General features: G+C 40.0%; 2 protein-coding genes across 5 annotated transcripts in view; both read right to left on the reverse strand.

The window, feature by feature from the left end:
• The window catches only part of CHCHD7 (coiled-coil-helix-coiled-coil-helix domain containing 7), a 1019570-nt gene that overhangs the window by 675571 nt on the left and 331518 nt on the right, over positions 1-12481 (reverse strand). The window lies entirely within an intron of this gene.
• TGS1 (trimethylguanosine synthase 1) overlaps positions 1-12481 on the reverse strand; it is a 553145-nt gene that overhangs the window by 275624 nt on the left and 265040 nt on the right. The gene's annotated exons all lie outside the window — the stretch shown is intronic.

Raw genomic sequence — 12481 nt, forward strand, 5'->3', positions numbered from 1 at the left:
TAATTTGTTTTCACGTGATTGAGTTGTTTTTTTTTTACCGTTACTCACCACCTGCATATAAGTCAATTGACCTATTAACTACTTTAAAAATTTAGATATTTACCCCTTTGTGTCTCATTAATGATAGGAAATGCTAGGCTTCTGATTATTGAGATTTGTTCTTGAACCAGTTAGTCTGACTGAAGATCAGAGATGTGCATTCTTAAGAGTGCATGGTGTTAAGTAAAAGTTTTAGGAGGCCTTTGGTTTGGACTGAGTTTCTGCACGAGGCTCAACAGACTAAACCAAAACCACTCTGGCTGAAGCTCCATGCCACCAATCTGAAAGTAAGTTGTTTACCTGAACTTCCGAGAAATTAGGAGAGAGAGAGAGAATAGCCAAATTCCCAGACAGGCTAGTTTTACCTGGCAAGATAAGGAAGTATCCTCTGCTTTCAGCTTTATAAGGAAAGTAATATTGAAATGATCAATCTGCTTTCCGTTTTCCTCAGTCCCTTTCTGTCTATAAAGTCAGCCTCCTCTGCTCAGCTGATCAGAACATGCATTCTATTTTACAGAATGAGATGTTACCCAATGCTGGAGCCACAAATAATGGCCAACTAATATTTTAAACTAAATTTTCAAGCCTGTAATCCCAGCACCTTGGGAGGCCGAGGCGGGCGGATCACAAGGTCAGGATATCGAGACCACAGTGAAACCCCGTCTCTACTAAAAATACAAAAAATTAGCCGGGCGCGGTGGCGGGCGGCTGTAGTCCCAGCTACTCGGGAGGCTGGGGCAGGCGAATGGCGTGAACCCGGGAGGCGGAGCTTGCAGTGAGCCGAGATGGCGCCACTGCACTCTCTAGCCTGGGCGACAGAGCTAGACTCCATCTCAAAAAAAAAAAAAAAAAGAAACAAAACAAAAAACTAAATTTGTTATAATTTTGTCTGTTGACAATGTTATGGTAAATGCTCTTATACTGAAGTCATGTGCATGTTTTGTTCTTTGAATTTGTTCTAAAGGAAAGCTATAAAGATATTCAACTTAATGAGTTCTGCTGGTGAAATGCCTCAGATCGCAATCTCTTTCTAAACAGCGACTGCAAACATGTGTACATGTATAATTGACATAAACTGCACTTCTATGAATGCATGGGGAACAACATCATATTTGATAATCAAATGCTGAAATTTTCTGGGGTCTTTACAGGTTCTTGCACATTTGAGGGCTTCCAGGATGCCTTGATTCCTCTTATCACAGTGCTGCCTCCAAGCCACCTGTAGTTTCCCGAACCCGTCCACTCTCATGCCTCAGTGCCTTTGCTATGCTGTTATTCTCTGCTTGTAATGGAGTGGGTCCATGAGAATTGATTGAAAAAACCTGATTGAAAGCTGTTCAATAGGAAAAAATAAGAGAAAACATACAGTAATGTAGTAGGATTTGATTAAACATATTGTGTTAATTTGCTGAGGCTGTCATAATAAAAGCATTATGATTGTGTGGCTTAAACAACAGAAATTTATTTTCTCACAATTCTGGAGGCTGGAAGTCCAAGATCAAGGTGTCTCCAGTGTTGGTTTCTTGTGAGGCCTCTCTCCTCGGCTTGTAGATGACCATCTTCTTGGTGTGTTCTCACATGGTCTTTCCTCTGTGCATGAGCAACCCTGGTGTCTCTTTTTGTGTGCAAATTTCATCTGATAAGAGCACCAGTCATATTGGTTTAGGTTCCACCTTAACAACTCCAGTTCAATTTAGTCACTTCTTTAAAGGCTCTGTCTCCAACTACAGTCATATTCTGAGGTACTAGGGGTGAGGACTTCAACATATCAATTTTAGAGGGACATAAGTTCCACCCATAATACACCTCTGTGAAACAGAGCTGGCAGTGGGGGATTGAGAATAGGGGAAGAAAGGAAAGGGAGAAAGTTGAACTAGGCCTCAATTGTTTATGGCTTTTCGTGCCCTTTCCCCAGTTCTCCACCTTGTCTTGACCTTCATCTTGTCTAGACCACCCCTCACCCTACCAAGTGGTGTGGTGCCTAGAGGAGCTTAGGCATACAAATTACTAGGGAGCAGAGAATTCTTGGTTGAGTTTAGGCATCGCTAGGCCAGATTTGATCATGTTCAAGACAAGGCAGTTTGGTAAGACTGGGAGGAAGCTGGCAGGTGACTTATTCTGGCAAAAGTCAGGTGTAGTCACAAAGAGGCAACAGAGCAAGTCAGTCTTGCAGGTGTTTTACAGATATCTTGAGATGGAGTGTTGTGAGGGTTTATTTCTAAAACTTCTCTCTGCATGTTTTATCATTAGGATCAGCAACACACATGAAGGCCACAGCAAGCCACAGATGCCATTGGGTTTCCAACTCCCTGCTCTGGTTCTCTCAACTCCCTGGTACTTCTTCCAACGTTGGTTCTCATGAAGAATGGCAATCATCAGCATTCATCTTATCTAAGTCAGTTAGTGTGTATTTTCCAAAAGGTCATTGAATATTTGAGTCCGTTTAAAATTATTGTGAGAGTCACTTTGTAAATAGAGTATAAGAGCTGTTGTTTGCCAAGTGTGGCTGCATTAAGTTGATTAGATGCTGAAATGCATATGCTATGGAAACAGAAAAGAATATGAAAAAATATATAGATCTTGTTTGAAACATTTTGGATCTGCTACTCTAAAATACAGTACCTATACCTGCTGCAACAGTTTCAGGGCATCCTTTTTCTTTTCTTTTTTAATCAGTTGCTGTTTTTGGCAAACACTTTCTTACTTCCTAATTGCCGTAAATTACTTTTCTTGTTAAAGACAAGTTTAACAATTGAATTCATTATCTCAGAAATTAACAAAGACTTTAATTTTTTAGCAACTGTTGATTAGTGCTGTACTCCCAAGGAAGTATTAATCCTAAGAAATCCTCTGTAAAAATATTATCCAGTTAGGTTCAGTTAAAAGAAGACAAAATTTCAGATTTGGGATTGGAAGGCTGTTACAAATTGCTATGGACTAAATTATAGTCCCCCACATCAATTCATGTGTTGAAGCCTTGACCCCCGACGTGATGATATTTGGAGATGGGGCCTTAGGGAGGTGATAGGTTTAGATGAGTCTATGGGGGTGCTGCCCTTGTGATGGGACTAGTACACTTATAAGAAGAGACCAAAGAGCTTGCTCTCTCTCTCCATGCATATGTGCAGAGGAAAAGCCATATGAAGACACAGCGAGAAGGCAGCTGTCTACAAACCAGAAAGAGAGCTCCCACAAGGCATTGAATCTGCCAGCATCATAATCTTGAACTTCCCAGCCTCCATAACTGTGAGAAATAAATGTCTGTTGTTTAAGCTACCCAATCCATAGCATTTTGCTACAGCAGCTCAAGCTGACTAAGAGAGACAGTCATACATGATGATCATATTTGTGAACACTCTGCGGGTCCAAGTTTTTTAAACTTCAAGGTAGGAAAAAAAAAATCAACCAGTGTAAGAATAGATCCTATTTCTTATTGGCCCAAATCTAAATGCTGACCAATCTGTCTGTGTTGTCATGATCTTACTAGCATGCCCTGAAAAAGATTAAAAATAAAAACCAACCACCTGGTATTGAAATTTTTTATATTCTACATGTTAGCCCTTTGTGAGGCAGTGGACATGCAATGGTCAATAAGACACATGTAGCTCAAGCTATCATTGTGCTAATGTATCTGTTAGGGAGAAAACATGAAAATAGGCAATTACAAGAATAAGTGTTCTGAAGGACAGGATACAGGGGGAGTGCTAGGAGCGCCTGCGAGGAGAAGGCAGAGAAGCAGAGGTTTAAGGGTGATCAAAAATCAGAAGCAAAAAGCAGGAAGAGTTCCAGGCAGAGAACTGTTTGAGAAACTGAAATAATTCTTTTGTAGTTAGCACATAGAGTTGAGACAGAATATCATGAGAGATGAACCTAAAAGAGTTTCCCATGTCGGGACTATGCAGGGCCTTCTTAGCCGTGGGAGTCTGATGTTTATTTTGAGGCCACTGATGAAGCACTTGGTAATAACTTGGTTATATTTGCATTTTAGAAAGACTGTTCTGGTTTCTGTTGAGATGGATTGGAACAGGGTAAAAAAGGTGACAATGGTACCCAGTACCTGGAAGGGTTGTAGCAATCCAGGAGGAGATGACAGGCATGGGAAGAACTGGGTAGAATTGAGAGATACTAAGAAGCTAGACCCACTTGGTAATTGATTGGATGTTGAGGGGAGGTGAGAGAGAGGGAGGAGTGGAGGATGACCTCTGGATATCTGTCGCATGCTAATGACAGGCCAAATAAAATAGAAGGTAAAGTGTCCACTGGACTTTGTCATAGAAAGGTCTGCGAGGACCTTGATGAGAACCATCCCAGGAGCATGGTGGCCAGACTGGAGTGACTGAAGGAGTCAGTGGAAGGCAAAGAAATGGAGCTAATTAGGGAGGCCTATTCTTTTTTTAAAAAAAATTTGTGTACTTAGTTTTTAATTTTTAAAAATTTTTAACTTTTATTTTAGGTTTGGGGGTACATGTGAAGGTTTGTTATATAGGTAAACATGGGTCATGAGGATTTGTTATACATATTATTTCATCACCCAGGTGTTAAGCCCAGTACCCAATAGTTATCTTTTCTGACTCTCTCCCTCCTCCCACCCTCAAGGAAGATCCCAGTGTCTGTTGTTTCCTTCTTTGTGTTCATAAGTTCTTATCATTTAGCTCCCACTTGTAAGCAAGAACATACAGTATTCAGTTTTCTGTTCCTGTGTTAGTCTGCTAAATATAATAGCCTCCAGCTCCATCCATGTTCCCACAAAAGGCATAATATTTCTATTTTTTTATGGCTGCATAGTATTCCATAGTATATATGTACCACATTTTCTTTATCCAATCTGTGTAATTGATAGGCATTTAGGTTGATTCTATGTCTTTGCTATTGTGAATAGTGCTGCAATAAATATTCACATGCATGTGTCTTTGTGGTAGAATGATTTATATTTTTCTGGGTATATACCCAATAATGGAATTGCTGGGTTGGATGGTAGTTCTGCTTTTAGCTCTTTGAGGAATTTCCATGCTGCTTTCCACAATGGTCGAACTAATTTACCCTCCCACTAACAGTGTTTAAGTGTTCCATTTTCTCTGCAACCTCACCAGCATCTGTTATTTTTGACTTTTTAGTAATAGCCATTCTGACTGATGTGAGATGGTGTCTCATTGTCTTGATTTGCATTTCTCTAATAATCAGTGATATTGAGCTTTTCTTCATAGGCTTGTTGGCCACATGTATGTCTTCTTTTGAAAAGCGTCTGTTCACGTCCTTTGCCACTTTTTAATGGTAGTATAAAATTTTTCTCTTGTAAATTTGTTTAAGTTCCTTATAGATTTTGGATATTAGAACTTTGTCAAATGCATGGTTTGCAGATATTTTCTCCTGTTCTATAGTTTGTCTGCTTATTCTGTTGATAGTTTCTTTTGCCGTGCAGAAGCTCTTAAGTTTAATTAGATTCCATTTGTCAGTTTTTGCTTTTGTTGCAATTGCTTTGGTGTCTTTGTCATGAAATCTTAGCCCATTCCTATGTCCAGGATGGTATTGCCTAGTTTGTCTTCCAGGGTTTTTATAGTTGTGGGTTTTACATTTAAGTATTTAATTCATCTTAGGTTGATCTTTGTATAGGGGTCCAGCTTCAATCTTCTGCATGTGGCTAGCCACTTATCCCAGTACCATTTATTGAATAGAGTCTTTTCCCCATTGCTTGTTTTTGTCAGTTTTGTCAAAGATCAGATGGCCGTGGATGTGCGGCCTTACTTCTGGGCTGTCTATTCAGTTCCATTGGTCTGTGTGGGGAGGCTCATTCTTTATTGGAGCGCTATTCACTGCAATGCACCGTCGCCCATTTTCCACGTGGTATATAAGGAGGACAGAATAATGTTGCTGGGCACATGGACTTCTAGAATGGGATTCTGTGATTGATGATGTTTCTCTTAATGTTATGGATTGGGATGTGGTTGAGGGAAAGGGGATTTTTGACAAGTTTTCACTCGTCTCCTTCCAACACTGCTGTGCAGGATCAGAGTGGCCCAGCTTAGCAAGTGCTTACCACCAGAAGCCGTGGGTCCTGCTTGTTGTCTCAAATGGAATTCAAAATACAGAGATAGGACCTGGTCGACCAAACATCTGCTCAGCCAATCCTCTTGGTTTGATCCTAGGGAGGGTTAGGAAGAAATATGTCTCCCCAAAGAAACTGAAGAACCCCTCAACCAGAGAAGAGTCATTTCTGCACCTAGCAGTCTCTGTTCTTCTAAGACTGGAATGGATGGCTCTGAGGAAAACCATCAAGGGAAGTGGTGTTGAGTCAGTTTCTTGGGAAGGAGCCAAGCTTTGCCTCTAACAGTGGCTAATTTTTTAACCCATCCACTTTCTCTGCCCACTCGGTCCTGAGCTTAGTGGGCAATCCCACCCCTCTCTAGATTCCCTGTAACCCTCCAGTCCCAAGGAACTTCCTATGATGTGTATTCCTCCTCCAGCCTGTCAGGAGGTGTCTGTGTCCAAGTCCCCAGCTCACTTTTGCAGTATGACTCCTGTCCACCCCACTGACAGCGGCCTGTCCTCTCTTCACTGGGTGGTGTCAGGATGCATCTCTCTGACCCTGTTTGGATTCTGCTCCCCAGGGATTGCTGTGAACCTGTCAGGATTCTGCTCTGGCCTGTTACTTGCTTCCCCATGGCCTGTCTGCACACTGTGCTGTATAGCTGTGGGGCTTCTGGACAGCGGCATGATGGGTGTGATTTGGGTCTGACCATGTAAGATGATTGAAAGTGGCCTAATTCACTTCTTTGTTCTTCATTCGCCTATTTATTTACTCACTCCATAATCATAGATTGGTGATGTATTAGGGTTCTCTAGAGGGACAGAACTAATAGGATACATGTATATATGAAAGGGAGTTTATTAAGGAGACTTGACTCACACGATCACAAGGTAAAGTCCCACAATAGGCCGCCTGCAAGCTGAGTAGCAAAGGAAGCCAGTGGTGGATCAGTCCGAGTCCCGAAACTCCAAAAGTAGGGAAGCCGACAATACAGGCTTCAGTCTGTGGCCAAAGGCCCAAGAGTCCCTGGCAAACCACTGGTGTAAGTCCAAGAATCCAAAAGCTGAAGAACTTGGAGTCTGATATTCAAGGTCAGGAAACATCCAGCATGGGAGAAAGATGAAAGCCGGAAGACTCAGCAAGTCTGCTATTCTGTCTTCTCCTGCCTGCTTTGTTCTAGCTGCACTGGCAGCTGACTAGATGGTGCCCACCCAGACTGAGGGTGGGTCTGCCTCTCTCATTCCACTGACTCAAATGTTAATCTCCTTTGGCAACACTCTCACAGACACACTCAGGAACAATACTTTGCATCCTTCAATCCAATCAAGTTGACACTCAGTATTAACCATCACAGGTGAGACCCAGGCATTTCAGTTACATGTTGTTAAAAGTTCTCTACAGAACATTTAAAAACTGCCCAGGTGCCAGGTGCAGTGGCTCACACCTGTAAGCCCAGCACTTTGGGAGGCCAAGGAGGGAGGCTTGCTGGAGCCCAGGAAGTTACAATGGGCTGTGATTGCACCACTGCTCTCTAGCCTGGGTGACAGAACAATACCCTTCTCAAAACAAATAAACAAAAACTGTTCAGGCAGCTGAGGCTTGAGGGAGGTAGCTGGGACACAGAACTCAAATAAAAGCTGAGTTAGTACTGTCAAAGTGAGAAATATGAGTCAATCTAGTAGTTTAAGGTGAGAAATGACAAAGGTGTGAAGTAGAAAAGTTGGGATAAGATTTAAGACATTTCGATGCCATAATCCACAGGACTTGGTGGCAGATGGGCTATTGGAGAGGAAAGGGTGGGAACAGTTGAAGACTGCACTGGGATTGCCAGTTGGATGTGCCATTTACCATGATGTGTAATGAATAAAGAGAAACAGAATGATAGTGGTTTTATTTCTTTATGTTGATTTTCTTAATGTTGAATTTCAAGCACCTATGGCGCGTTTGGGTACTGAAGTCTGGTAAGCAACTAAAGTTATCTGTGTGGCATTAGGAAGATGTTTCAGGGCTGATGATGAACATGATTAATTTATTTAGTTTTTCTATTTGCTTATTCATATGCTTCCAATTTTCAAAATAAACAGTTTTTTTAAGATTTAGCTATTTTATCTTTTATTGATAAATAATAGTTGTCAAAATAAACCAATTTGAAGCAGATTTCAAAGATATTGGCATAACATAAAACAAGGAATTTTCAGAGTAGAGTTGGCAGTGGAGAACAAAAATGTAAGGCTTACAAAAAACCCAAGTCTGTAGGATGCATGGGTGCACACGTGCACACACACACACACACACGGACACACACGTGCATTTACATTTTTCTAGAGTTAGGCTACTCTGAGATTTTTATGAATTAATGCAAAGAGGAAACACTCGATTCACTGTATTCATGAGATAGAAATGCTACGGAAGGTTATGACTGTCCTTGGTACTGACATCTGAAAGATGCTTCTTCTATGGGTTTTCATAAAGAGGGCAGCACATAACTACAGAGAACAACACTCTTAACAAGATCCACAGAACAAATTTAACACATGGGAGCTCAGGTTTGTAAAAAGTGCTTTAATATAAGCCAATGGCATAACACCCAAAGCAATTGTTTTGGGGGAAGATGATGGGATCCAGGCTGACAAGCTATCTGGTTTTTACGAAAATAAAAAATAAAATCTAGACCTAGAAAGATCATAAGCAGTTGCCCATAGGTCCACATGTGGTCAGTAGACATTGTTTGTGATATGTAATTGTTTTTTAAAAAAGTAATTATTTGAATTTCTGGAAGACATGAAACATTAGTTTTCATAGTTAAAAATCCATTTTTATTTTTGGCTTCTCTTTAACTGTGAGAAGACCTAGTGCCACAGGGCCGGCCTGGCTGCGCTCTCCTGGTTGCCCTAGTCTTTCCTCAGTTACGTTACCTGCCTGGCCCCTGCAGATCTGACATCTGTGATTTCTGCTACAGGGACACATATGGACCACCTGCCACTTAGATAATCCTTAATGTGAATTGCTCATGACAACTTTAGAGAGTAATTGTGTGATAGAGAATATAAGGTTATATTCTATGACAAAAATTTCGAACACAGGTAGGAATATCCATCAACATGTTTTGGTGAGATTTGTATGCTTCAGCTACTCATTGCACTTGAGTTAAGGCTGGTATCTTTTATGGATTCAAAAAATTGTGTCTGAATGTAATGTCTCTCTCTCTTTACCCTGACATGCAGAGCAAAAGTTTTCCTTAGGAAATTATTTTGGATTCCCACTGACACGTGAAGTGTTGTTGATGGAAGCCCCACAGATCTAGGGATTTAACCTTAAATACATTAAATTTGTCAAGAATGGTTGTACATACAGATGGATTTTGATTTTCAGGAGGAGGGCCTGAGTCTGTGGCTGATATTTTTTCTGGAGGTGGAGATACAGCAAGAGCATTTATTATGTGGATGGTCAGGGTGGGACAAGGCACTTGGCGGGTTTGGTCATTATGTGGCGAACACTGCAGGGAAATGCTTAGAAGGATTTCAAAGACAGCACTGATTCAATTAAACTGTTTAGGTGATCAGTGACTTTGGATTCCCTATGAATCCAGCTGAGATCCTGTTCCATGCGTCGGTGCTGGTATACCTTTGACACTGCTGCATAACCACAAGTGCTTTCTTTGCAAGACTCCTTCAGCAGCCCCGGTTTCCTGCACACTGATTCAAGGAGGTCATTTACCGTCTTCTCTTTTTCTGAGTACCCACTTTGACTGAAAAACTCAGCCATTTCCTCAAGTCTCTCCAGACGCGATCATGCCTTATAAATGTTATTTCTAGGGACAACTCTGTCAGAGGAATTTCCAGTTCTTCCATTAGGTGGTTATCCTTTTTTCAAAAATCTGTCAGATAAATTCAATTCACACCTACCATAGCTGCCAATTTCTCACTCACTGATTAAGTGGTGCATCAGACAAGAATATTCTCAGGTAGTTGCGCATTCAGCTAGAGCCAGTTCTCTTCACTTTCAATATTATTTGCCTATTTGCTTGGGATCTTAATTATATTACTGTTTTTATGTTTATGTTTTACCAAGACACTTATTTCTTTGTTCTTTACTTTCAAAATGAAGTATTAATAAATAATATTTTTATTTAATGCAATAAAGTTACCTTAGTATTTGTTACTTTTAATTGTTATAGGATGTTTCATTGTGAAGATGTACTCTAGTTTATTTAATTGCATATTGTTTGTTTCTCAGGTATTTCCAGCTTTTCCTGTTATAAACAGCTTTGTATATACATTTTAGGAGATTTTTTTTCAATCTAGTGAGGTTAAATATTTTTATCAGTTGCTTTCTGGAACTTTGTGTTTCTTCTTGATTATACTTTTTCTCTGTCTTAAATTTTAAATAAAACTTAGAAAATATTTCTCACCTTGAGATGATATTAAAATACTATTTTTGCAGTTGTACATTTTTACAATTGTATCTTTAATCGATAGGATCTTGTTTTTGTTTGTTTTTAGGGATTGGGTCTCACTATGTTGCCCAGGCTGGCCTTGAACTCCTGTGCTTAGGGGGTACTCCTGCTTGAGCCTCCTCCTGAGTAGCTGAGACTACAGGTGTGATCCACTGCACTCAGCTCATAGGATCTTATTTTTGGGTAAAGAGATGTTCTTAGTGGTGAGTCTGTTATCCCAAGACCTTCTATTGAAGAGGTCATTATTTTTTCACTGATTTTAAATTATCATATACTAAATTCACTTATTTAATATGTGTAGACTCTATTTCTGGACTTTTTTGGGGAGGGGGGGTTATTGATTTTTACATTCCTGTGCTGGTAGCACTCTCTTGTGGTACTATTACTTAAAATAGTTGAGAGGGCAAGTGTTCTCTCTCTCTCTGTTGCCTAGGCAGTGGCACCATCACAGAACACTGTAGCCTTGACCTCCTGAGCCTCAGTGATCCTCTCATCTCAGCCTTCTGAGTAGTTGGGACTAGAGGGCGTGCCACCATGCCTAAGTTTTTTTTTTTTTAATTTTATTTTGTAGTGACAGGGTGTCATTATGATGCCCAGGCTGGTCTTGAACTCCTGGCCTCAAGAGATTCTCCCTCTTTGGCCTTTCAAAATGCTGGAATTACAGGCATGGTCCACTGTGCCTGGTCCCATATAAAGTTTATAATCATTTTGCAAAGCTTTATAAAAGACCTTTGTGGATTTGTTTGGAATTGTATCATGTTTCTAGATTAATTAGGGGCAAATTGCATTCCTTACTAAATTAAGTTTACAAATTCAGGATTTTGGCACGCTTTTCTTTTTTAAAAATTCCCCCTAAACATAAATTTTATTTGTTTTCGGATTATAATAACAATATCTACTCACTGTAGAGAACATGAAAAATGCATAGCCATTTCTTCTTTCTCTTTGTTTTTGGACCTCAGGTAGAGACAATTGAGCTAATCATATTCCAACTTGAGTTCCTTATACTTCTCTGGTCTATGGAATGCTCCTGTAAAAGTTGTAAAAGCCTAACTTCTATAACAAACAACCCCAAATGTCAGTGGCTCAACCCAGTAGAAGTTTATATTTTGCTCATGTCCATTTTGGTTCAGCAAGGGTGGGGCGGGGACTCTGCTCCATCCACTGGTTTGGGACCCAGGCTCCATTCTTGGTGTGGCTCCCTCTTCCACCCTGACTGCTTGCAGACTATGTCAGATGCGCTCATCATAATCTGTGAATGTCTATACTTTTGCATCACCAAATAACACCACAATTAGTGTATCTGAACTGCTTCCCCATTAGACTGTATACTTTAAGAAGAAAATGTGTTTTGTTCATATTTATAATACTAATACCATGCATGGCACATAGTTGTGATAGAATAAAAATATAAATGCTTTCAAAAAAGACTAGAAGTGTGTTGCAATGGTGAGTTTCTAGTGTTTGTGCATTTAACATGTGTTACTATTATAATCAGGAAAAAAGGAGACCTTAATAATCAACTCTAAAAAATAACAAGTGAATGATTGACTTTTTTTTTTCCATTTTTTTGTTTCTTCTGATCATTTCCTTATCTGTTTCTATTAATAGTTGTTATCCGTAGAAGTCTCTCTATATATAATCAATTCTTATAGTACAATTACTATTTAACATTTTATGAAAGAAGGCTTTTATAAACCAGTAGAACTCTTACCAACTGTATAAAAAATAGAAAAACTCCTTAAAATGAAAATAGAATATTTTAAGAAAAACACATAAAATATAGCACTGATTTTTAGAAAAGGCAAACATTTAGACACACAGTCTTTTTAAAAAGTACCTTTGGGCCAGGGGCAGTGGCTAACGCCGGTAATCCCAGCACATTTGAAGGCCAGAGTGGGAGAATCTCTTGAGGCCAGGAGTTTGAGATCAGCCCTGGCAACATAGCAAGTCCCTGTGCC

The sequence above is a fragment of the Macaca thibetana genome, chromosome 8 (assembly GCF_024542745.1).
Source record: "Macaca thibetana thibetana isolate TM-01 chromosome 8, ASM2454274v1, whole genome shotgun sequence".
NCBI lineage: Eukaryota > Metazoa > Chordata > Mammalia > Primates > Cercopithecidae > Macaca > Macaca thibetana.